The sequence below is a fragment of the Petromyzon marinus genome, unplaced genomic scaffold, assembly GCF_048934315.1.
Source record: "Petromyzon marinus isolate PM22_M1 ecotype Great Lakes invasive population unplaced genomic scaffold, UKy_Petmar_22M1.pri1.0 PM_G_Scaffold_4, whole genome shotgun sequence".
Classification (NCBI taxonomy): domain Eukaryota; kingdom Metazoa; phylum Chordata; class Hyperoartia; order Petromyzontiformes; family Petromyzontidae; genus Petromyzon; species Petromyzon marinus.
Window position 1 is genome coordinate 6586355 of NW_027422983.1, and position 27705 is coordinate 6614059.

The window sequence follows — 27705 nt, forward strand, 5'->3', positions numbered from 1 at the left end:
TATTATTTAGTTGTATGTTTTGTAAATTTCGTCCAATTATCGTGTTCAATTATTCATTTTTCACCTCTATTAATAAGGAGACACACAGTGTACACACATACAGTGTACACACACAGTGTACACACACAGTACACACAGTGTACACACACACAGTGTACACACACACAGTGTACACACACACAGTACACACACAGTATACACACAGTGTACACACACACACAGTACACACAGTGTACACACACAGTGTACACACACACAGTGTACACACACAGTACACACACAGTATACACACAGTGTACACACACACACACAGTGTACACACACACAGTGTACACACACAGTACACACACAGTATACACACGCAGTGTGCACACACACAGTACACACAGTGTACACACACACAGTGTACACACACACACAGTACACACACACAGTGTACACACACAGTACACACACAGTATACACACGCAGTGTGCACACACACAGTACACACAGTGTACACACACACACAGTACACACACACAGTGTACACACACAGTACACACACAGTATACACACAGTATACACAGTGTACACACACACACAGTACACACAGTGTACACACACACAGTGTACACACACAGTGTACACACACACAGTATACACACAAGGTGTACACACACAGTATACACACAGTACACACACAGTAGACACACAGTGTACACACACACAGTACACACACACAGTGTACACACACAGTATACACACAGTGTACACACACACACAGTGTACACACACACAGTATACACACAGTGTACACACACACAGTGTACACTCACACAGTGTACACACACAGTACACACACACAGTGTACACACACACAGTACACACACACAGTATACACACAGTATACACACACAGTGTACACACACACAGTATACACACAGTGTACACACACAGTACACACACACAGTGTACACACACACAGTATACACACACAGGGTACACACATAGTGTACACACACACAGTACACACACAGTGTACACACACACACAGTGTACACACACACAGTATACACAGTGTACACACACACAGTGTATACACAGTGACACAGTCTACACACACACAGTGACACACACAGTGTACACACAGTGACACAGTGTACACACACAGTGTAGATACACAGTGTACACACACACACAGTGATACACACAGTGACACAGTGACACAACAACAACCGCCATTCGCCACTAAGTGGCGGTGAAGTCACCACGACGCTTGTGCCAGGCACAGTGACACACAGTGACACACACAGTGACACAGTGACACACACAGTGACACACACAGCGACACACAGTGACAGTGTATACACACAGTGTACACACAGTGTATACAAACAGTGTACACACACAGTGTACACACACACAGTGTACACACACAGTGTGCACACACAGTGTACGCAAACAGTGTACACACAGTGTATACACACAGTGTAGACACAGTGTACACACACAATGTACACACACACAGTGTACACACAATGTACACACACAATGTACACACACAGTGTACACACACAGTGTATACACATAGTGTACACACACACAGTGTACACACACAGTGTACAAACACAGTGTATACACACACACAGTGTACACACACACAGTGTACACACACACAGTGTATACACAATAATGTCCACGTTGTTGCTGAGCTCACACACCCAAGGGAGAGAGCAATGGAAAATTAATCTAAATCAACTTAAACTCCAACTCTGTGACGTCACCACTCTGCATTACCTCATCGGCGTGAAACGCCAGGGGGAGGTGTACCTCGCTAGTGACGTCATGTCACCACAGTATTCACCCCTCCCCCGTCCACAATGCTTTTGAGCGTGACGTCACCTCCGCTTGGGTCACTGCCGATATCGTTCCAGTGCCAATCCTTATTTGGGCAAAGCTACGCCCAGTGACTGGTGGCTCATTAACATAATGTTTTCGTTAAAGCCGTCGCGAGTTTATAGCGACGGGTTCAGCGCCCACGCCCCCATCCCTCGACATATGGGCCGGTCTCATTAACATAATTTATTCAGTTAGAGAGCCGCTCGTGGGAGGGAAGTGACGTCAAACTACTTCCTGCTGTCGCGAGGTAACAGGAAGCTGCCGTGTGCGCGCTTGCACTGAAATCCGAGGTGAGAAATTCTCATCGTTGTGGTGGTGGTTGTTGTTGTTTACCAAGGTAGAGCCTCGCTTTCTCTCGTAGGGATGTCAGTTGAGTAGCAGCGAGCATGGGAATCGATGTCCAGGTTGGAACTTTACAACGCGGGGCCTAGCCACGCGGGGCCTTGCCTCCTGCCCTCGCCTGATTGCATTCACTTTAATTATCTCGCTTAAGTTTAATTTGTCTTCACCCGGCTCGCCACTTTGTAACTTTGTTTTATTGTAAATATTCACGCAGTTTTTATTTTCTTTTGTTAGCAGGCCAAGCCCGCTTGGGCTGCTATACCGCTCTTGTTATCAGAAGCGACCTGCCCACAACAACACAAGGTGAGGCTTTGTCAACGTGTGTGAATGTTTTGACTTAAAACTTTGGTGACTGTAGGAATTAATATTCTTGGTTCTTTCGGTAAAGTCACATAGATAGAAAATTAAATAAAAATAACAGATATATTTTTTTACAATGAAGCAAAAAACCCCACAACGTTTCTATGGCAACATTAATGTTGAAGATGCGAGGGCTTACAGGAATATTTATGACATTTGCCCTCTCATTGCGTGCCATGACAGTGCTGTTTGCACAGTCACACATAGTCACTGTAAGATGTTTTTCTTGGTCGTGTTTTTGTTTTGTTGCTTGTTGTGGTTGCACCCGATTCAAGAGCCGAATGGCTCACGGGACTATAACCAAAATAAATCAAACTGAAAATCAAAAAACTGAAACCGCGTGATGAATTTGGGAAAGTTTTTCACTGCATCTCCAAATATATATAAAAGGCAAAGTTGTGATTGTGTGTGTTGTCTGTTCAAAATGTTTAGCGTACTTCCCGACATGCAACAAGCTGGAAATTTGCCATGTGGGTACTTTCCAGACTGTACACCATACAAACATTATACAAATACACTTTTAGTTTATTTTTGGGGGGTAGAGGGGAGCTCAATAATGTATAGAGTTTTTTGCACGGCAAGTGAGCTGTGACGTCAAATCTGTCACGTGACCCTCGCATGTGGAAGCGTAACTCACTGTAGTGTAGCGGTTAGCGTTGTCTGTGTGTGTCTGTGTGTGTGTTTGTGTGTCTGTGTGTGTCTGTGTGTGTGTCTGTGTGTGTATCTGTGTGTGTGTATCTGTGTGTGTGTCTGTGTGTGTGTCTGTGTGTGTCTATGTGTGTCTTTGTGTCTGTGTGTGTGTGGAAGCGAAACGCATTGTAGTGTAGCGGTTAGCGCTACGCTGCGCTACGAACCCGGCGACCCGAGTTCGATTCCCGCTCACGGCCACCACCGGTGATAATTGTTTGAACCGGTCCTGGGCCTCCCCTAGGTCGACTCAGCCTCAAACGAGTAACTGCTGTGGTGTGAACATCGCCACTGGGGAGACAAAGGCGGCCGGACGTGGTGGATCCAAGTCCCGGGCGAAGCCGGGTAGTACAGCTAGTCGTGAATACATGAATGAATATAGACGTGTAAGTCACGTGTGACTGTATATATTCATTCCTCCATGGCTCGATACTGACGTGTAGATGGTGTGGATATTCTTATTTTCTGTCTGCAGCTGAGACTGGTCTAATGGAGCAAAGGCAGTCAGCACAGCAGCTCTGTACGACAAGTCAACAATGCGACCAGCGTGCATACAGCATGGATCAGCCTGGAAATTTGACACAGCACCAGAGAACTCGCACAGGAGAGAAACCCTTCAAGTGCACTGTGTGTGGGAAGACATTTTCAGGTTCATTTGCTCTTAAAACACACCAGAGAACACACGCGGGAGAGAAACCCTTCAAGTGCAGTGTGTGTGGGAAGGCATTTTCAGATTCATCTCATCTTCAAAGACACCAGAGAACACACACGGGAGAGAAACCCTTTAAATGCACTGTGTGTGGGAAGACATTTTCAGATTCATCTACTCTTAAAACACACCAGAGAACACACACAGGAGAGAAACCCTTCAGGTGCAGTGTGTGTGGGAAGACATTTTCAGATTCATCTACTCTTAAAACACACCAGAGAACACACACGGGAGAGAAACCCTTCAGGTGCAGTGTGTGTGGGAAGACATTTTCAGATTCATCTACTCTTAAAACACACCAGAGAAGACACACAGGAGACAAACCCTTCAAGTGCAGTGTGTGTGGAAAGGCATTTTCAGATTCATCTCATCTTCAAAGACACCAGAGAACACACACGGGAGAGAAACCCTTCAAGTGTACTGTGTTTGGAAAGGCATTTTCAGTTTCATCTACTCTTAAAAAAACACCAGAGAACACACACAGGAGAGAAACCCTTCAAGTGCACTGTGTGTGGGAAGGCATTTGCACAGTCATCTGCTCTTAAAAATCACCAGAGAACACACACGGGAGAGAAACCCTTCAAGTGCAGTGTGTGTGGGAAGACATTTTCAGATTCATCTGCTCTTAAAACACACCAGAGAACACACACAGGAGAGAAACCCTTCAAGTGCACTGTATGTGGGAAGGCATTTGTACAGTCATTTACTCTTAAAATACACCAGAGAACACACACGGGAGAGAAACCCTTCAGGTGCAGTGTGTGTGGGAAGACATTTTCAGATTCATCAACTCTTAAAAAACACCAGAGAACACACACGGGAGAGAAACCCTTCAGGTGCAGTGCGTGTGGGAAGGCATTTTCACAGTCATCAAATCTTCAAGTACACCAGAGAACACAAAAGCATCAGAAGATCCACAAGGAGCGGAGTCAGAGTCTTAAATCAGCTTGTGAAAGTCAAAGTGCCGCAATGAGCCCATCCCTCATGAAACACGAACCGGAAGAAAATCCCAGCTTGGACACTTTTAAAGGTATCGAGGTGAAATGTGAAGAGGTGATGGTGAAATGTGAAGAAGTGATGGTGAAGAGGGAAGAAGTGATGGTGAAGAGCGAAGAAGCGATGGTGAAGAGGGAAGAAGTGAAGGTGAAATGTGAAGATGAAGATTAAACTCCAAAATGGGACCTTCACATCGATGGAGGCAACGTAAAGCAGGAGGAGAATTCTGACTGTGAGGCAGAGCGAGGCAACTCCCAGCAGTTTGTGGAAGTGGAGGTGTGGGTGGACTTCCTCCGAGACAATACAAAGTCAATTGGAGACCCGGTAGATGTGTAAGCTTGAGATGATGTCGCTCCAATAGATGCACCTTTGTCATAGGCCTTTAATGACAAGAACGTGATGTTGAACACTCAGCTCCTAGGTTCAACCTGCAGAGTAAGGGTGGCCAGTGTTTGTGGACCTGTGGGTTGGGTAGATCTCTAACCAGGAGCGAGAGACAAGCCCCCAAGCATTCACTATGTTATGATAATTGCTTTTACATGGTGCTTGCTTTATCGCCTCGGCAACTCGGAGTTTTGTGTCGTACCACGTCTGAAACACTCGAAGAGCATCCCCAAGTAGCAGCTGCCCCTGTGTGGCACAAGGTGGTGGCCCTGCACCAGCCTGCATGTGGACAAGAGCCTGTCAGTAGGGGGTGATGATTGATGCGTCATCTCAGTTGTGTAGTTTGTAGGCAATCTTGATTCGAAGCTTTCGTGACTGCAGGATTCCACACTCTTGAGTTCTTTCGGTAAAGTCACCACGTGGGTAGAAACATAACAGGTCACGGCGTTTAGATCACAACACAAGCAATCGTCATCAGGTGGGACAACCACAGCAAGAGAAACTGCTGAAGTAGTAGGCGTCTACTCCAGCAGTTTCTTCTTCTTGCTGCTGTGCTTGTCCCACCTGATGACGATTGCTTGTGTTGCCATCGAAGTGCCGTGATCTATTATTTGTAGCGTAATGTTTAGAATTTGATACATTTTGACCCAGACGCCAGCATGCAACGGCCTACTCGTTTTGAATGACGCAACAATAGTACGTTGTACATACACTGTTAAGCAGACGGTGCGTATTTGTAAAATAACTTCTTGTTAATACGATGTAACGTGATGCAGTCAATTTCGCTGCAGTAATTCAATGTTAATATGCCCGTCAATAAGTTAGAATGAATACTTGTCTTATTGTGCGCATACATGTAATATTTTGTCTGAGGGTCACACATTGATTAAGTGATGTTAGGACAAAGTGTGTGTGTGTTTGTTTGAAAGTAACCTGTACAGAGAACTCAGGTGAGACCCGTTGTTCTTGTGATACAGGTCAAAGGGTATTTTTGTGTTTCCCGAAGCGTCTGCCTCTGGAGCAACTCATCATCTTTGAAATAGTGAGCACGCTCGGATCATTCATCAGTTACAAGGCATACCACTTAAAAGTTACACGTATAGGAGGAGGTACATTCTCTACAACACGAATTGTAGTTTTGTCTTACGTGTTGACGTAGATTTTGTCTAACTGGGACTAGAAATGCTCCTTGCTGATTCACGTCTGGATGTTCGTACCTATCGGTTGAAGCAAACCCCACTGCTGTTGTTGAGACGCTGTGCACCAATAAGGGTCCAATACATTGACGGCCTTCAGGCCAGGAAAGTCACTACATTTGCACACGAAGGACGCATTCACGCAAGTACCCCATGTCTCAAACGGCGACTACAGGGACCACGTGATTGTTTAAAAATGTCTTTGATTATAACTATAATTGCCTATAATTCGTCATGTGTAGCTTATTTAGACTATAATTTATTCACTACCCAAACTGTATTGACTTGAAAACATAGAGCTGATATTTATTCTTGTTCTTTCGGTAAAGTCACGTAGAAGGGAAACAATAAAATAACAAAAATATAAAACAATTACATTCTCACGACATTTCGACTGCAACACAAGCAATCATCATCAGGTGTCACACAGGCACACACACAGAGACTCAGGCACACACAGAGATACAGGCACACAGTGTACACACAGTGTACACACACACAGTGTATACACAGTGTACACACACACAGTGTACACACACAGTGTATACACACAGTGTGTATACACAGTGTGTATACACACAGTGTACACACACAGTGTATACACAGTGTACACACAGAAACAGTGTGTACACACAGAAACAGTGTGTACACACAGAAATGTCCATGTTGTAGTTGCTGAGCTCACGCACGCAAGGGGTCTCTGTTCAAGAGATGGAGCAATGTAAAATGAATCTAAATCAACTTAAACTCCATTCCCGCTCTGTGACGTCACTACTCAGCATAACCTCATCGGTGTGAAACGCCAGGGGGAGGTGTGCCTCGCTAGTGACGTCATGTCACCAAGGTATTCCCACCCTCGGCCACCGCACCCTTGAGCGTGACGTCACCTCTGCTTGGTCACTGCCGATATCTGTTCCGGTACAATCCTTATTTGGGCAAAGCTACGCCCAGTGACTGGCGGGTCATTAACATAATGAGTTCGTGAAAGCCGTCGCGAGTTGATTGCGACGGGTTCAGCACCCAAGCCCCCATCCCTCGACATATGGCCCGGGCTCATTAACATAATTTATTCAGTTACGGAGCCGCTCGTGGGTGGGGAGTGTCTTGTACCCCGGACGTGACGGCATGTCACTTGCTGCTGCCGCGTGACGTCACGAGGTAACAGGAAGCGATCGCTTCGCTCTTGCACTGAAATCCGAGGTGAGAAATTATTATCGTGTTGGTGGTCGTGGTTGTGGTGGTGGTGGTTGTTGTGGTGGTTGTGGTGGTTGTTGTGGTGGTGGTTGTTGTTGTTTACCAAGGTAGAGCCTCGCTCTCTCTCGTAGGGATGTCAGTTGAGTAGCAGCGAGCATTGGAATCGATGTCCAGGTTGGAACTTTACAACGCGGGGCCTAGCCACGCGGGGCCTTGCCTCCTGCCCTCGCCTGATTGCATTCACTTTAATTATCTCGCTTAAGTTTAATTTGTCTTCACCCGGCTCGCCACTTTGTAGCTTTGTTTTATTGTAAATATTCACGCAGTTTTTATTTTCGTTCTTTTGTTAGCAGGCCAAGCCCGCTTGAGCTGCTATACCGCTCTTGTTATCAGAAGCGACCTGCCCACAACAACACAAGGTGAGGCTTTGTCAACGTGTGTGAATGTTTTGACTTAAAACTTTGGTGACTGCAGGAATTAATATTCTTGGTTCTTTCGGTAAAGTCACGTAGATAAAAAATTAAATTAAAATAACAGAAAATAAAATTAAATGAAGAATATATTTTTTTAAATAAAGCAAAAAACCCACGACATTTTGATCGCAACACAAGTGGTCTTTATTTATTAAATTTAATCTGTTATCTTTATTTTCTATCTACGTGACTTTACTGAAAGAACCAACAATACGTGTGTCAATGTATCTATCGGTCAAAGACGCTAAGCGCGTGCCGCTGTTGACTCTGAATGTGTGGAGGGGAACACCTTCACCACGGGGAGAGAGAGACAGAGACACGGATAGCCTCGGCTATGTTGATTGATCCTCGATTCATTACTTGGTGGAGTGAGGAAGAATTAATGCTGAGCAGATGAAGGTGGCCAGGCATGGTTCTGGTCACACCACCACCTGTTTACTCATGGCAGTGTGTGACAGTGTCAAATTTGTGTTTGAAGTAAAGTCTATTAACTCTGTTGAACACGAGGATATATAAAAACAATAGTTTATTTTTGTTTTCCTCTGGATCTCTTTATACGAATGGAAACAGGTGAACACAGCACACACATTCAGCTGAAGTCGGAACTGTTCATCCCCAGCATTCAAGGACATAGCCTGGATTCACACCTGAGTTGCGATTGAACGTTAATTAATGCATTTCTGCATAACAGAAATAGTATTGTTTTCAACACCCTTTGCTATGTCAGCTGAATTTAGCTTTCATAAATATTCCTTTTGTAGTCAGACAGCCGAAATTGTGTGCTTAGAGTTTTGGGTTAACATTCATCTTGAAGATATGAAGGCTTCCAGGCATATCAATGACATTTCCCCTCTCATTGTGTGCCATAGCAGCCCGTGGAGAGAAACCCTTCAGGTGCACTTTGCAGGAAGGCATTTGCACGTTCATCAAATCTGATGAATTTGGGAAACTTTTTCACTACATCATGAATATATTAATAAGTATAGACGTGTAAGTCACATGTGCATTCCTCTGTGCCTGACGTGTAGATGGTGTGGATATTATTTTTTTTCTGTCTGCAGCTGACGCTTCCTCTGCAGATTTGGTCTGATGGAGCAAAGGCACTCAGCGCAGCTCGGTATGACAAGTCAACAATGCGACCAGCGTGCATACAGCACGGACCGGACTGGAAATTTGACACGGCACCAGAGAAGTCACACAGGAGAGAAACCCTTCAAATGTACTGTGTGTAACAAGGCATTTGCATGGCCATCAGTTCTTCAGACCCACCAGAGAACACACACGGGAGAGAAACCCTTCAAGTGCAGTGTGTGCGTGAAGGCATTTGCACAGTCATCTGATCTTGTAAAACACCAGAGAACACACACGGGAGAGAAACCCTTTAGGTGCACGATGTGCGGGATGGCGTTTACACAGTCATGTAATCTTGTAACACACCAGAGAACACACACGGTAGAGAAACCCTTCAAGTGCAGTGTGTGTGGGAATGCATTTTCAGATTTTTCTACTCTTAAAAATCACCAGAGAACACACACATTAGAGAAACCTTTCAAGTGCAGTGTGTGCGTGATGGCATTTTCACAGTCATCTTCTCTTGTAAAACACCAGAGAACACACACAGGAGAGAAACCCTTCAAGTGTACTGTGTGCGGGAAGCCGTTTGCAGATTCATCAAATCTTCAAGTACACCAGAGAACACAGAAGCATCAGAAGATCCACAAGGAGTGGAGTCTGAAATCAGCTCGTGAAAGTCAAAGTGCCGCAATGAGCCCATCCCTCATGAAACAAGAACCGGAAGAAAATCCCAGCTTGGACATTTTTAAAGGTATCGAGGTGAAATATGAAGAGGTGATGGTGAAATGTGAAGAAGTGATGGTGAAGAGCGAAGAAGTGAAGGTGAAATGTGAAGAGGTGATGGTGAAGAGCGAAGAAGTGAAGGTAAAATGTGAAGATGAAGATTCAACTCCAAAATGGGACCTTCACATCGTAAAGCAGGAGGAGAATTCTGACTGAGGCAGAGTGAGGCAACTCCCAGCAGTTTGTGGAAGTGGAGGTGTGGGTGGACTTGCTCCTAGACAATACAAAGTCAAGTGGAGACCCGGTAGATGTGTAAGCCAGAGACGATGTCGCTACAATAGATGCACCTTTGTCACAGGCCTTTAATGACAAGAATGTGAAGTTGAACACTCATTTCTTAGGTTCATCCTGCAGAGTAAGGGTGGCCAGTCTTTGTGGGCCCGTGGGTTGGGTAGATCTCTAGTCAGGAGCAAGAGCCAATAAGCTCCCAAGCATTCACTATATTATCATAATTGCTTTTACATGGTGCTTGCTTTTATCGCCTCAGCAACTCTGAGTTTTGTATCTCATCTCACGCTCGAAGAGCATCCCCAAGTAGCAGCTGCCCCTGTGTGGCACAAGGTGGTGGCCCTGCACCGGCCTGCATGTGGACAAGAGCCTGTCCGTAGGGGGCGATGATTGATGCGTCATCTCAGTTGTGTAGTTTGTAGGTAATGTTTAGAATTTGCTACATTTTCACTCAGACGCCAGCATGCAATGGCCTACTCGTTTTGAATGACACAATAGTATGTTTTACATTCACTGTGAAGCAGACTGTGCAACTTTTTTTTAAAGCTTCTTGGTAATACGATGTAACGTGATGCAGTATATTTCACTGCAGTAATCCAATTTTGTTAATATGCCTGTCAATTTAGAATGTATGCTTGTCTGGTTTTGTGCATACTTGTAACATTTGATCTGTAAGGGTCAAACATTGAATAAGTGATGTTAGGACAAAGTGTCTGTGTGTTTGTTTGAAAGTAACCTGTACAGAGAACTCAGGTGAGACCCGTTGTTCTTGTGATACAGGTCAAACGGTGTTTTTGTGTTCCACGAAGCATCTGGAGCAACTCATTGTCTTTGAAATAGGTGGCACAACTCAGATCATTCATCAGTTACAAGGCATACCACTTAAAAGTTACACGTATAGGAGGAGGTACATTCTCATCAACACGAATTATAGTTTTGTCTTACGTGTTGAGGCCACGTGATGTGTCGAAGGCTCTCTGCCAGCTCACAGGACAGACCCAAGTTGCCATGTGCTCAATAAGATGACTGACAGAGGCACCACTGCACCAACTTGGTGTGGCTGACGCTCCGCTCGTTGTCGTGAGCGTCGCTCATCCGCCCTCCGTTGTTACTGGAGGGCGACTGCCTCCAATTGCCCAGCAGCGTGCTTCACGAGCCTCCTCCACAGAGGCCGATCTTGACACCGCTGGTACCAGTCATCGGCAAGTCCACTCAGCTCCACATCCTTCTGTGCAGCATCAGTCCATACATCTTTAAGAGGGTTATCGAAATGCCATGCTACAGACAGATGGGCAGATATGAACGAACAGAGCTAATGCATTAACATCTCAACCTTGGTTGGAAAGCGTTAAAAAGGAATGTCTTATTTGACCTGAACTGCATATTGTTTGATCTGAGTTAAGGACACTAAAAAAACTAATACAGAGATCGTGCACTCACAGCAGTCTGGGTTAGCGCGTGAGAGGACCTCCTGTAATACTATGATCTTACCAGATACGGAGACAAATTGGCATTAATGCAGATTTGAGGCTATGCGGATGGCTTTGAACCCAATGCACCCTTCAGTGGTAATGCACATAATAGAGCAGGGGTCGGGAACCTATGGCTCGCGAGCCAGATGTGGCTCTTTTGATGATTGCATATGGCTCGCAGATAAAACAAAATATTCTCACTTGTTTTAATCCATCCATCGATTTTTCACTGCGCATGTCCTGTTCAGGGCTGCAGGAGCAATTGTCCATTATTTTAATTGGATGATACTGGCCTACGTTTGCCGTTGCTGGGTAAAACAGGTAAACGCCCCCTTTTGAATCAGTCTGAGACTGCGTCTGCTCGGTCATTAGCTCAAAGCTAACCCTTCGACGAAGATGGCGAAAAGAAAAAAAGACGACGAGTATCGTACATTTCAGGACGAATGGACCGAAGAATTCGCCTTTGTGGAGAGAGCGGGTTCTGCGGTGTGTCTAATTTGCAATGACAAAATTACATCGTTGAAACGGTCGAATGTAAAGCGGCACTTCGACACGCGCCACGCTACCTTTGCATCAAAATACCCTGCGGGAGACAGCAGAAAGAAAGCGTGCCAAGAGCTGAGCAGGGTGCAAGCTAGCCAGCAGCAACTCCGCGTATGGACCCGGCAAGGTGACTATAATTCGGCTAGCTTTGCTGGTTCTTTAGCAATAGTGAGGAACGGAAAACCATTCACAGATGGCGAGTATGCTAAAACGTTCATGCTGGATGTAGCCAATGAACTTTTTGATGATCTTCCGAACAAAGACAAGATAATCAAACGGATACAAGACATGCCTCTGTCGGCAAGAACTGTTCATGATCGTACCATCGTGATGGCAAACAAAGTGGAGGAAACGCAAGTGAAGGACATAAATGCAGCGCCGTTCTTTTCTCTGGCTTTGGATGAGTCAACAGACGTGAGCCATTTGTCGCAGTTCAGCGTGATTGCAAGATATGCTGTTGGTGACACACTGCGCGAAGAAAGTCTTGCTGTTCTGCCATTAAAAGGGTCCACAAGAGGTGAGGATTTATTCAAGTCTTTCATGGAGTTTGCTCAAGAAAAAAGTCTACCTATGGATAAACTTCTCTCAGTGTGTACTGATGGTGCTCCGTGTATGGTGGGGAAAAACAAAGCATTTGTGGCGCTTCTCCGTGAACATGAAAATAGACCCATCCTAAGTTTCCATTGCATTATACACCAGGAGGCACTTTGTGCTCAGATGTGTGACAGGCAGTTTGGCGAAGTGATGTCGCTGGTCATTCGTGTGATCAACTTTATTGTTGCCCGAGCCTTAAATGATCGCCAGTTTAAAACACTGCTGGATGAAGTTGTAAATAACTATCCTGGTCTGCTTTTGCACAGCAATGTGCGTTGGTTGTCAAGAGGGAAGGTGCTTAGCCGTTTTGCGGCTTGCCTGAACGAAATCTGGACTTTCCTTGAAATGAAAGGCGTCGGGCATCCTGAGCTAGCCGACACCGAGTGGCTCCTCAAGTTTTACTATCTCGTAGATCTGACTGAACATCTGAACCAGCTCAACGTGAAAATGCAAGGCATTGGAAATACAGTGTTATCCCTTCAACAAGCTGTATTTGCTTTTGAAAACAAGCTGGAGCTTTTCATCACGGATCTTGAAACAGGTCGTTTACTACATTTTGAAAAACTGAGCCAATTTAAAGATGCATGCACAGCAAGTGAGCCCATTCAAAACCTTGATCTCCACCAGCTAGCTGGCTGCACATCCAGTCTCCTACAGTCCTTCAAAGCACGCTTTGGATAATTTCGTGAGCACACTCGTCTTTTTAAGTTCATCACCCATCCAAACGAGTGTTCACTGAACACAGCCGACCTGAATTACATCCCTGGTGTCTCCGTCAGAGATTTTGAAGCAGAAGTGGCTGACCTGAAGGCCTCAGACATGTGGGTGAATAAGTTCAAGTCACTGAATGAAGATTTGGAAAGAATCACACGACAGAAAGCGGAGTTGGCGAGCAAGCACATGTGGACAGAAATGAAAAAACTCCAACCCGAAGACCAGCTGATTCTCAAAACTTGGAACGCGCTTCCTGTCACATACCACACACTGCAGCGTGTGAGTATTGCTGTATTGACCATGTTTGGATCTACGTATGCATGTGAGCAGTCATTCTCACATCTTAAAAACATCAAGTCCAACCTACGATCACGTTTAACGGATGAAAGCCTCAACGCTTGCATGAAGCTTAACCTCACCAAGTACCAACCCGACTACAAAGACATCAGCAAATCCATGCAGCACCAGAAGTCGCATTAATGGTGAGTGTTATAACAACATTATTTAAAAGAATAAATTCAGAGGCTTATTATACTGACATTTAGTTGAATTCACTTTTAAAATATATTATATGGCTCTCACTGAAATAAATTTCCAATTTTTTTGCTTTCATGGCTCTCTTAGTCAAAAAGGTTCCCGACCCCTGTAATAGAGACATGCTTTGTTCACTTTTCTAAACCCATGCTTTTAAAATAATCTCAAGCAATTTTCCCTGCCAGTCATGTTGCCTGATCTTATTGCACTCACACAAAGACAAATATCCCCCATATAGCCTTAACAGACTGTAGGGGCAAGTGCTGTTAGCGAGCACCTATGAAGGCCGGAACGGTACACGAGGGGGTGGGTGGCCAGCACCACGCCCGAATGCCTTTGTCTCCCTAGTGGCAATGTTTACACACCGTACCAGGTACTCACACTCACACAAAGATCCCCCGTACAGCCTTCAACAGACTGCTGGGGCAAGTGCTGTTGGTGATATAAACGCCGGCACGCACGGCACTCGGGGAGAGTGGCCAACACCGCACCGGGCCGCCTTTGTCTCCCCTGGTATTTACCACACTAGGAAGTCATTTAAGACTACATCGGTGTAGGGAAAACCCAGGACTGGTTAAATATCTGCCACTGTTGTGTGTCATGAGCAGGATTCCAAGTTGGGTCACCGGGTTACGGAGTGCAGTGCGATAGCCACTAAATTACCGCTCCCCACTCATACACAACGACAAGAACAAAGATCCCCGGTAGAGCATTAACAGACTCTAGGGGCAAGTGCTGTTAGCGAGCACCTATGAAGGCTGGCACGGCACACGAGGGGGGTGGGTAGCCAGCACCGCGCCCGGCCGCCTTTGTATCCCGAGTGGCGATGCTCACATCACACTGGGTACTCATTTTTAGGCTGAGTCGACCTAGGGAAGGCCCAGGACCGGTTCAGATAATCGTCACTGGCGGTGTTGGCCATGAGCGGGAAACGATCCCGGGTCTCCGGGTTCGTAGCGTAGCGCTAACCGCTGCCCTACCGCTCGTACAAAGATACGTTTAAACACGCGCACGCAAATACACTCTGTTTGACTAACACTTCTTTCAAACCGTTCGTAGGCAAACATTTCCGTTGTAGAGTTTCTGGATAATGTCTGGAATTACCACAATTTTAACCGTGACACCACAGTGTGTGTACGTACATACACACACTGTGTGTGTATGTACGTACACACACTGTGTGTGCGTGTGTACACACACACGTACAGTGTGTGTGTGTACACACAGTGTGTAGACACAGTGTATACATATAGTGTACGTACATACACAGTGTGTACACACACACAGTGTACACAACAATGTCCACGTTAAATTTTGATTTAAAGCTTTCGTGACTGCAGTAATTCATATTCTTAGTTTTTTCGGTAAAGTCACGTTGAAGAGAAACAACAAAATAACAAAATATATATAAAACAATAAAAAATTCTCACGACGTTTCGACCATAACTCAAACGGTCATCATCAGGTGTGTTGGTTTGCATAAATGTATTTTTAAACGGCTTATTTATTTATTTAAAAAACGTTGGCGTCACGCGCAGCATTTGGCAGTTTGCCCAGGACTAGTCCATCTATTTTTTTTAAAAGAGGAGGGGGGAGACGAATTTTTTTATAATGTATGCTGTCTGAAAGCCACTGTAAGCGTGAACAATCAATTAAGAACTGAAATGGTTTATCAAATCTTTCCAATGATTGCTAAGATAGAATCCATCTTCTCGGTTGAAATTGTCTCTGTGCTTGTATATGTGGATAGCCTCATGAACGAATCTCGCATGGAAGCCAGATGGCTTACAAAGAACCTCCGTCTTGGAAAAGTCAATGGCATGTGAGCCTACTGAATTAGAACAATGATCTGCTACGGCCGAGGTGTTGGTCCTACCGTGTTTAAGGTCTGCTTTATGTTCACGAATGCGGTCCGAGACATGGCGTTTGGTTTCTCCAATGTAACTACTACCACAGAGGCAACTTAGTTTGTAGACACCAGGGTATTGTATGTCCGGAATCACATCTTTTACAGACAGAACCAGATCACGGATTTTATGTAATGTGTTGAAACGGACCTGGATCTTGTGTTTATTCAAGATTTTGGAGATCTTTTTTGTGATCCCAGCAATGTAGGGTAAAGTGATGGTTTTGAAAGGCTCCTCAAGAGGGTTCTTCTTCATGGTTTGAGTGATAGCTTTGCGGATTGTATAGTCGGAGTAACCATTAGCCCTAAGAGCTTGGTGTACGTGCTTGAGTTCACTGCTTATGTGTTCCTGGTCGGATATGCATTGGGCTCTATGATACAGAGTCTTGATGAGAGAATTCTTCTGTGATGGATGGTGGTGGGAATCCGGTTTCAGATAAGCATCCGTATGGGTAGCTTTCCTGTAGACAGAGTGGCTCATTGAACCATCAGGTCTCTTTTTAATTAGGACATCCAAAAAAGGTATCTTGCCATCTATTTCGACTTCCATGGTAAATCTGATGGCTGGGTGTATGGAATTGATGTGGTCGAAGAATTGGTCTAGAGCAGGCCGGCCATGTGGCCAGATGACAAAAGTGTCATCCACGTACCTCTTCCATAAGGTTGGGCGCAGAGTGGCAGTCCACGTTGTTGCTGAGTTCACGCACCCAAGGGATGGGGCAATGGAAAATGAATCTAAATCAACTTAAACTCCATCCCCGCTCTGTGACGTCACCACTCAGCATGACCTCAACGGCATGAAGTGCCAGCGGGAGGTGTAACTCGCTAGTGACGTCATGTCACCAAGGTATTCACGCTCCCCCAACCCCGTCCACAGCGCTCTTGAGCGTGACGTCACCTCCGCTTGGGTCACTGCCGATATCAATCCAGTGGCAATCCTTATTTGGGCAAAGCTACGCCCAGTGACTGCGGTTCATTAACATAATGTATCCGTTGAAGCCGTCGGGTTCAGCAGCCACGCCCCATCCCTCGACATATGGCCAGTTAACATTAACATAATTTATTCAGTTACGGAGCCGCTCTTTACGGGAGGGGCGTGTCTCTTACCCCGGAAGTGACGTTATGTTACCTGCTTACACGCGTGACGTCACGAGGTAACAGGAGGCTGCCGATCCACGCTTGCACTGAAATCCGAGGTGAGAAATTCTCATGGTGGTGGTGGTTGTTGTTGTTGTTTACCAAGGTAGAGCCTCTCTCTCTCGTAGGGATGTCAGTTGAGTAGCAGCGAGCATGGGAATCGATGTCCAGGTTGGAACTTTACAACGCGGGGCCTAGCCACGCGGGGCCTTGCCTCCTGCCCTCGCCTGATTGCATTTACTTTAATTATCTCGCTTAAGTTTAATTTGTCTTCACCCGGCTCGTCACTTTGTAACTTTGTTTTATTGTAAATATTCACGCAGTTTTTATTTTCGTTCTTTTGTTACCAGGCCAAGCCCGCTTGAGCTGCTATACCGCTCTTGTTATCAGAAGCGACCTGCCCACAACAACACAAGGTGAGGCTTTGTCAACGTGTGTGAATGTTTTGACTTAAAACTTTCGTGACTGCAGGAATTAATATTCCTGGTTTATTCGGTAAAGTCACGTAGATAGAAAATAAAATAATACAAATAAATGAAAAATATTTTTTTTCATAATAAAGGTTTTTGGGTTAGATCGCGTTTATTTATAAATGTGTCGTAACCCTCCACCACCCGACACGGCCAATCAGCAAAAAAAGTGTCAAGCAATTCGCCAGAATGATGATGCTGGATGTATTTACGAGCGAAACGTCGTACTCAAACTGTAAATGTGGATTAACTCTTCAACACACCGGTGGGCTGAAGTAGTGAATTATTTGTCTTTTGTCAACGTGACACTTTTTTTGCTGATTGGCCATGTCGGGTGGTGGAGGGTTACGACACATTTATAAATAAACGCGATCTAACCCAAAAACCTTTATTATGAATAATATTGGTCGCGAAAGCCTACGTGTAAAAATATTTTTTTTTAAATAAAGCAATAAACCCACGACGTTTCGATCGCAACACAAGTGGTCTTTATTTATTAAATTTAATGTTATCTTTATTTTCTATCTACGTGACTTTACTGAAAGAACAAACAATACGTGTGTCAATGTATCTATCGGTCAAAGACGCTAAGCGTGCCGCTGTTGACTCTGAATGTGTGGAGGGGAACACCTTCACCACGGGGAGAGAGAGACAGAGACACGGATAGCCTCGGCTATGTTGATTGATCCTCGATTCATTACTTGGTGGAGTGAGGAAGAATTAATGCTGAGCAGATGAAGGTGGCCAGGCATGGTTCTGGTCACACCACCACCTGTTTACTCATGGCAGTGTGTGACAGTGTCAAATTTGTGTTTGAAGTAAAGTCTATTAACTCTGTTGAACACGAGGATATATAAAAACAATAGACGTCATGTCACCAAGGTATTCAACCCTCCCCCGTCCACCACGCTCTTGAGCGTGACGTCACCTCCGCTTGGGTCACCGCCGATATCGTTCCAGTGGCAATCCTTATTTGGGCAAAGCTACGCCCAGTGACTGGTGGCTCATTAACATAATGTGTTCGTTAAAGCCGTCGCGAGTTTATTGCGACGGGTTCAGCGCCCACGCCCCCATCCCTCCACATATGGGCCGGCCTCATTAACATAATTTATTCAGTGGGAGAGCCGGGGGGAAGTGACGTCATACTACGTCATACTACCTGCTGCCACCTGCGCTCTTGCATTGAAATCCGAGGTGAGAAATTCTCATCGTTGTAGTGGTGGTGGTCGTTTTGGTGGTTGTTGTTTACCAAGGTAGAGCCTCTCTCTCTCGTAGGGATGTCAGTTGAGTAGCTCCTCCCCCCTCACTCTATCTCTCCTCCCTGGCTTCTCCCCCCTCTCTTACCTACGTAGCCTCTTGTCACGGCAACCCTTTTGCCCACTTCAGCAATTGTCTCTTGCTGTGGCTGTCCCACCTGATGACGGACGCTTGTCGTGTTGCTAACGAAACGTCACGTGATTTAATTTATTTTATTTTCTACCTACCCACGTGATGACTTTACCGAAAGACCCAAAGAGCGGCCGTCAATCTTGACTTCAAGTCAAGATTTGACGGCCACTGCGTGGCGCGCTTTCAGATGCGCTCCAGCAGCCGTCTGGAACGCTCTTCCTTCTGACATTCATTAAGTCGCTGGAGCTATGCGCTTTTGAATGAAGATTTGACTACGGAACTACCTATCGTACCCTTTGGTTCTTTCGGTAAAAAAAACAAAACAAAAATAGATCACGACGTTCCGATCGCAGCAACAAGCGACCGTCTTCACAGTCACTTTACCGGAAGAACCAAAGAGCGTGGATCCCTGCAGTCACGAAAGCTTCAAATCAGGATTGACGACTTTGTGTGTTCAGTTTGTCGTCCTTCCCCAGCACCTCCGATGAGCACGGTTGGCTACGTACGGCGCGTAAGAAGTTCAACGTACGTACGCAATGAGGGGGTGCTTCTTTTATTAACACGCGGCACAGCGCGGGCCAACCTCATCTTCTCATTCTGAGCGCGGCGTCTCCGCCGGCCACACGCACGGTCGGTCACGCGGCGCCGTTCCACCCGTCCGCTCTCGGCTTCGCCGCTGGCCGGCGGCGTGCCGGGAAGGGCGGCGACGGAACCCCCGCAGGAGATCTTCCGCGCGCGGCCACACGACGGAGAGAGACGACGGCGAGCGGCGACGCAGCCCGGGACCCAAGGCTCCACGCGCGAGCCCCGAGTCCTCCTCCGCCCACCGCTTCTGTCGCCGCAAGGTGCGGCTAGGCTCCGCCTCTGGCCACGCCCTATCGCGGAACCTTCCAGAGGGTTCCCGGCGAGCCCCGCCCATTTACCCTTGGCCTAGATACCTCTCCCTTTCGGATTGGATGTTGCTTTAGCGGTGCCTGTACCCGTGCTTCCGTTTTCTAACCAACAGGTGTCATCATGTCATTACATCACCCCCCCCCACCCCCCCCCGTAATAAAAAAACATGTAGCCTTCCTGGCTAATATCTTGTTTGGTTCTTTCGGTAAAGTCACCACGTAGAATGAGAATAAAATAATAAAATAAAACAATAAAATTCTCACGACGTTTCGGCCACAACACAAGTGGCCTTCTTCAGGTGAAAGGAACAAACCTGTCGGGACGACAGAGCTACAATAAATGACGGAGCTTCAATAATGAAGCTCTGAAGAAGGCCACCTGCGTTGTGGCCGAAACGTCGTGAGAATTTTATTGTTTTATTTTATTATTTTATTCTCATTCTACGCGGTGACTTTACTGAAAGAACCAAAGAAGATGAATCCTTACAGTCACGAAAGGTTTAAATCGAAATTTTCCTGGCTAATACTCAAATAACAGGTAAGTGCGCCCATGTGCAGGATAACAACAACAACAATATCTATAAAAGCAGGACTCCAGTTATTTTCCTTAAAAAGGCAGAACAATCCGCAGGAACAACACCTAAAGACGAGGGAACAAGGAGCGAAGGGAACATTTACGAAAGGGAACAAGACTTAGGAAAACGAACAGAACAGAACTGAACAACAACCACAACCTCTCCGCCATTCCCGACCAATACCCAGAATATGGAATCAACGGAATCGCAAGCATTTGGACCGAGTTAACCTCGACCAGAACTGAACAACAACAACAACAACCACAACCTCTCCGCCATTCCCCGACCAATACCCAGAATATGGAATCAACGGAATCGCAAGCATTTGGACCGAGTTAACCTCGGCCAGAACTGAACAACAACAACAACAACCACAACCTCTCCGCCATTCCCGAGCAAATACCCAGAATCAGGAATCAACGGAATCGCAAGCGTTTGGACCGAGTTCGCGACGCCGAGTTCCGTTGACGGGGGACGGGTCTTCCGCCCCTGCTCGGGCGGTGCGCGTGCCACGAGAACGGCCGGAGACACACGGGGTGCAACGCAGGAGGCACGGGTGCAGCAGGAGGCACGGGTGCAGCAGGAGGCACGGGTGCAGCAGGCTCGGCGGCAGCAGCCACCTCCCTCGGTCCCGGCGAGGCTTCGATGCGACGGGCGGCACGGCGCGATCCTTCCGACGCACGCCGTCTGAACGCACACGCCATCCCCGGCTCGCCGGACGCACTGGACGCTGGCGGACCAATTTTCGGAGACGGGGGAAGAGGCAATCCGTGGCAGGACAAACGGCTTCGGCCGAGACGGACGGACGAACCAACGGCGAAGACCCAGCCGGAAACGCGCAAACTGCGGCCGCTTAACCTCGGCCACTTCCACGGGCTCTTGCCGGGGGGCTGATGCAGCTTAGGGGACGTAACCAACCGGCACCCGCAGGCAACGTAACCATGCTCCGTCACCGATGGGCCATGCTAGCACGTGATCCCGTTTCCCCGCAATACGTTCATTACTCTTTGGTTCTATTCGGTAAAGTCATGTATTTTTACCTGCGTGGTGACTTTACCGAATAGAACCAAAGAGTATGGATCCTTGCAGTCACGAAAGCTTCAAATCTAGAATACGTTCGTTGTTTCGCCCGTCTTTGGCGGCGTTAAATTTTGCCGCCTCCCGAGCCGTGGAAATGCATTGCGGGGTAATTTTCACATGCTCTGGGCAACTTGGATTTCCCCTTAGCCAGTGGCAAACCCAATTGGGCATCTACAGGGGGTACATTCTGCCTCCCATACATGAGAAAAAATGGTGAAAATCCCGTGGAAGTATGAGGGGCCATCCTATATGCAGCTAGTACACTCGGAACATGCAAATCCCAGTCCGTTTGCGCCGCGTCAATCGCCTGACAGAGCATGGAGGTCAGAGTTCTATTCAGGCGCTCCACCATCCCATCTGTCTGGGGGTGGTACGGCGACGTTTTAATTATCTTAGCACCTAAAGCGTCGCAAACCTCGCGTAGCAGTTTAGATGAGAAATTCAAAATTATCCTGTATCTAAATCACAACAGTGTTTGTGTTCATCATCAAGTGCAGCAAACGATTTTCATCCACAGACGTCACTTATGCTCAGACGGCCTAAGCACAGCTCAATGGGGAACCAAATGAAGACGTGTATTTGTTATTGTGGCCATGCACTCTAAACTACGGACCACACAGTAAACCGCTGTGGTCTGCGCCCCTTCAACGCAGGAGAAATATCAAAACTAAACCACCTCTCTCCTGAAGCCCTCTCGCGAAGACCAGCAAGCCTCAGCGTCGGCATTTAGCTGCTGAGCACATCGCTGGTGCCGTCGCGCGCGAGAATGGAATTTCGGAATTGCTCGGATTTCGCACGATTCAGGAAAAATGACCCAAACACTCTCAGAAAGATCCTCAAAACTCGGGACGGACGGCAGCCAGGCGCGGTTCGTCCACCAGGGGGCGACAGGGGCGCTGACGAATGTAACTCCGGCCCCACGGGGTTCAAATTTGAGTGCGACAGCCACCGCAGTTGCCACAGCTCATCTGCAACGCGTCGTGAGACAAAGGCAAAGGCGCAGCTCTGCAACGTGTCGCTTGTGCCACGGCCCCCCGGGTGGGACGGACCTCCAACAGAAGATGCTGCGGTGAGCTCCTCTCGAGGGGCATCTGGGCCCTACACTTCCAAGCTATCCATCTGCTTGTTGAAATAGGCGAGAGTGCCCACACTTTACCCCACCACCACCACACGTGCGTCCTGACGATCGACTGCCCATTATGACTGCTTTGACTGCGATCACACCACAGACGCTTTCCAAAAGATCACGGCCGTGCGTCGTTTCTTCGGTATTGACGAGCAAAGCGAGCGGACGATACTGCGTCGCGAGGCAGTGAACCCCTTTCACCTTGCCTCGGCTGTGAAGCCCTTCCGTTTGATTTAATCTCGCACGACCTGAGGAATGCGAAATTAATTTCAGATTTGTTTCCACGAGGAACACATCGGTGGTGGTGGTGGTGGAGGGGTTTGTGATGCCGGCTGTCCAGGATTATAACTCATGCTGGGCGACCACTACGACACTGACGTTTAATGGCCAAAACAATAAACATTTGATATAAAATACCCAACATGATATATGGGTGGTTGAGTGTCTGGGTGAGTGGGTGGGTGGGTAAGTTGTTGGGTGAGTGGGTGGGTGGATGAGTGAATGGGTGGATGAGTCAGTGGGTGAGTCGCCGGGTGAGTTGGTGAGCGGACAAGTGAGTGGCTAGATGAGGATGCTAATCTATGGGTCTCTTTGTGAATCTACCCCTTACAAATTTGTCCTCCTTCCGTACCCCTCACATCATCTCCCACGTGGCAAGTCCGATAAGACTCGATCTATAATCTCAATGGCATTTTTATGTGTATATCCCTCTGATCTCTCCGGCCTTGCCCCATCCCTCCCCCATCGTCCCTGCCTCTCCCCCCCATCTCCCCCGCCTCTCTATCCCTCCTCTCTCTGTCTCTCCTCTCTGTGTCTCTCGCTCTGCCTTCGACCTGTCTCTCTCCACCCACCCCTCCCGCGACTTTCCTTCTGGCCCCCTCTCGCTCCCACCTGGCCCTGTCCGCGTCCTGCCTCTGCTCCTCCCTCTTGCCCTCGGCCCACCTCACTGCACGCTCTCCCCTCTGGGCGTCTTGATGTCCGTCATCTCTCCCTTCTTGCTCTTCCGTAATTTGAGGCTCCTCCTCTCTGCCCTGACTTCTTTTCCCTCCTCGCTCTCCTCTCCCTTCCCGCTCCATCGGAGCTCTTCGGTCGCTCTCCTCGTTCCCGAGCGACGGTGGCCGTGCGGGGAGCAAACCTGTAACGTCACAACCATCACCGCCGTCAGCATCACCTCTAACACCGTCACCAACGCCATCAGCGTCACCAACGCCATCACCTCCAACACCGTCACCTCCGTCAGCACCATCAACAACAACAAGCGGCAGGCTACGTGCATATTCTTTGGATCTTTCGGTAAAGTCACGTAGATAAGTGACTTACCGTAAGACCCAAAGAATATGAATTCCTGCAGTCACAAAAGCTCTAAGTCACGGCTATAAGTGCACTTGAAGGTCACGTGAAGTGTCGAACGCCTGGTGCTGGCAGGAGGTCAAGGGACAGACCCAGGTGCCACGGGTCGACTCACTGAGCCTGCTGCCGCTCCTCTGCACTCCGTTGTTGCAGGAGGGCGACTGCCTCAAACTGCCCAGTAGCAGCGTCCTTCACGAGCCTCCTCCACTGACTCTGAAGATGGTCCACACAAACTCCACTCACTCATCTGTAGAACAGGGGGAGATCACACAAACTCCACTCACTCATCTGTAGAACAGGGGGAGATCACACAAACTCCACTCACTCATCTGTAGGACAGGGGGAGATCACACAAACTCCACTCACTCACTCACTTTGTAGAACAGAGTGAGATCATACAAACTCCACTCACTCAATCTGTAGAACAGGGGGAGATTATACAAACTCCATTCACTCACTCTGTAGAACAGGGGGAGATCACACAAACTCCACTCACTCATCTGTAGAACAGGGGGAGATCACACAAACTCCACTCACTCATCTGTAGAATAGGGGGAGATCACACAAACTCCACTCACTCATCTGTAGGACAGGGGGAGATCACACAAACTCCACTCATCTGTAGAACAGGGGGAGATCACACAATCTCCACTCACTCATCTGTAGAACAGGGGGAGATCACACAAACTCCAGTCACTCATCTGCAGAACAGGGGGAGATCACACAAACTCCACTCACTCATCTGTAGAACAGGGGGAGATCACACAAACTCCACGCACTCATCTGAAGAACAGGGGGAGATCACACAAACTCCACTCACTCATCTGTAGAACAGGGGGAGATCACACAAACTCCACTCACTCATCTGTAGAACAGGGGGAGATCACACAAACTCCACTCACTCTGTAGAACAGGGGGAGATCACACAAACTCCACTCACTCACTCTGTAGAACAGGGGGAGATCACACAAACTCTACTCACTCATCTGTAGAACAGGGGGAGATCACACAAACTCCACTCACTCATCTGTAGACCAGGGGGAGATCACACAAACTCCACTCACTCATCTGTAGAACAGGGGGAGATCACACAAACTCCACTCACTCATCTGTAGAACAGGGGGAGATCACAAACTCCAGTCACTCATCTGTAGAACAGGGGGAGATCACACAAACTCCACTCACTCACTCTGCAGAACAGGGCGAGATCACACAAACTCCACTCACTCACTCTGTAGAACAGGGGGAGATCACACAAACTCCAGTCACTCATCTGTAGAACAGGGGTAGATCACACAAACTCCACTCACTCATCTGTAGAACAGGGGGAGATCATACAAACTCCATTCACTCATCTATAGAACAGGGGGAGATCATACAAACTCCACTCACTCATCTGTAGAACAGGGGGAGATCACACAAACTCCACTCACTCACTCTGTAGAACAGGGGGAGATCACACAAACTCCACTCACTCTGTAGAACAGGGGGAGATCACACAAACTCCACTCACTCACTCTGTAGAACAGGGGGAGATCACACAAACTCCACTCACTCTGTAGAACAGGGGGAGATCACACAAACTCCACTCACTCACTCTGTAGAACAGGGGGAGATCACACAAACTCCACTCACTCTGTAGAACAGGGGGAGATCACACAAACTCCACTCTGTATAACAGGGGGAGATCACACAAACTCCACTCACTCACTCTGTAGAACAGGGGGAGAATCACACAAACTCCACTCACTCATCTGTAGAACAGGGGGAGATCACACAAACTCCACTCACATCAGCTAAGCCACGGATTATTAAATGCGAATTATAACTATCATTTGCATTATCAGCTGCTGTGTTGACCAACTATTCGAGCGAAACCATCAATAAAACGCAGACACACACCACACACACAGTCACACACCACAACAACAACAACAACCGCCATTCGCCACTAAGTGGCGGTGACGTCACCACGACGCTTGTGCCAGGCTATGTGCACCCTGAGGCCACGTGAAGTGTCGAATGCCCGCTGGCAGGAGGTCACGGGGCAGACCCACACACAGTCACACACCACACACAGTCAGACACACACCACACACACACCACACACAGTCACACACCACACACACACAGTCACACACCACACACACACAGTCACACACACCACAGACACATCACACACACCACACACACCACACACACCACAGAAACATCACACACAGTTACACACCACATACACAGTCACACATCACACACACACCACACACAGTCACACACCACACACAGTCACACACACCACAGACACATCACACACACCACACACAGTCACACACCACACACACACAGTCACACGCCACACACACAGTCACACACACCACACACACAGTCACACACCACACACACAGTCACACACATCACACACACACCACAGACACATCACACATACACACCACACACACACCACACACCACACACAGTCACACACATCACACACACACCACACACACAGTCACATCACACACACACCACACACACCACACACACAGACACCACACACACACCACACAGTCACACACACCACACACACAGTCACACACACACCCCACACACACAGTCACACACACACCCCACACATACACCACACACACACCACACACAGACACCACACACTCACAGACACCACACACACACCACACACACACCACACACACAGACCACACACACCACACACACAGACCACACACACACACACCACACACACAGTCACACACACACCACACACACACCACACACACACACCACACACACATCACACACACACCACAGACACATCACACACACACACCACACACCACACACACACCACACACACACACTACACACACACCACACACACACACCACACACAGTCACACACACCACACACACACCACACACAGTCACACACACCACACACACACCACACACACACACCACACACACAGTCACACACACACCACACACACACCACACACACACCACACACATCACACCACACACACCACACACACAGTCACCGACCAGTTCTAGGCCCGCCCCAGGCTCTATCCACGTGGGTGACCCACTCGGCCCCCACACTCACCCCCAGCGAGGCGTCTTTGTCCTTGGGTGTGCACACGTGGAACGGCGCCTCTACTGCTGCTGTTGTTGTTTCTGCTGTTGTTATCGTTGCTGTTACACCTCCCAGCGGGTTGATTGTCTCACGTGTCACGTGCCCTTCAAGACTCGCGGGACATCTTCCGGAAGACTCTTCCGGCCGTCTTAAGCATGGCGCGGGACATCTTCCGGAAGACTCTTCCGGCCGTCTCAAGCGTGGCGCGGGACATCTTCCGGAAGACTCTTCCGGCCAGTCTCAAGCGTGGCGCGGGACATCTTCCGGAAGACTCTTCCGGCCAGTCTCAAGCGTGGCGCGGGACATCTTCCGGAAGACTCTTCCGGCCGTTTCACGCGTGGCGCGGGACATCTTCCGGAAGACTCTTCCGGCCAGTCTCAAGCGTGGCGCGGGACATCTTCCGGAAGACTCTGCCGGCCGTCTCAAGCGTGGCGCGGAACATCTTCCGGAAGACTCTTCCGGCC

The 27705-nt window shown here is 47.8% G+C and overlaps 1 long non-coding RNA gene across 2 annotated transcripts; it reads right to left on the reverse strand.

The window, feature by feature from the left end:
* Positions 1-20538: 20538 nt before the first annotated feature.
* Positions 20539-27386, reverse strand: LOC142916611 (uncharacterized). 2 transcript variants are annotated; one of them, XR_012936548.1, is made up of 4 exons: positions 27212-27386; positions 24206-24337; positions 23683-23875; positions 20539-21264 (listed from the first exon to the last, which is right to left on the reverse strand). It is a non-coding gene; the product is annotated as an uncharacterized LOC142916611 (long non-coding RNA). The 2 variants fall into 2 exon arrangements; XR_012936547.1 differs by lacking the exon at positions 20539-21264 and having other exon boundaries at positions 23521-23875; positions 27212-27384.
* Positions 27387-27705: the final 319 nt, after the last annotated feature.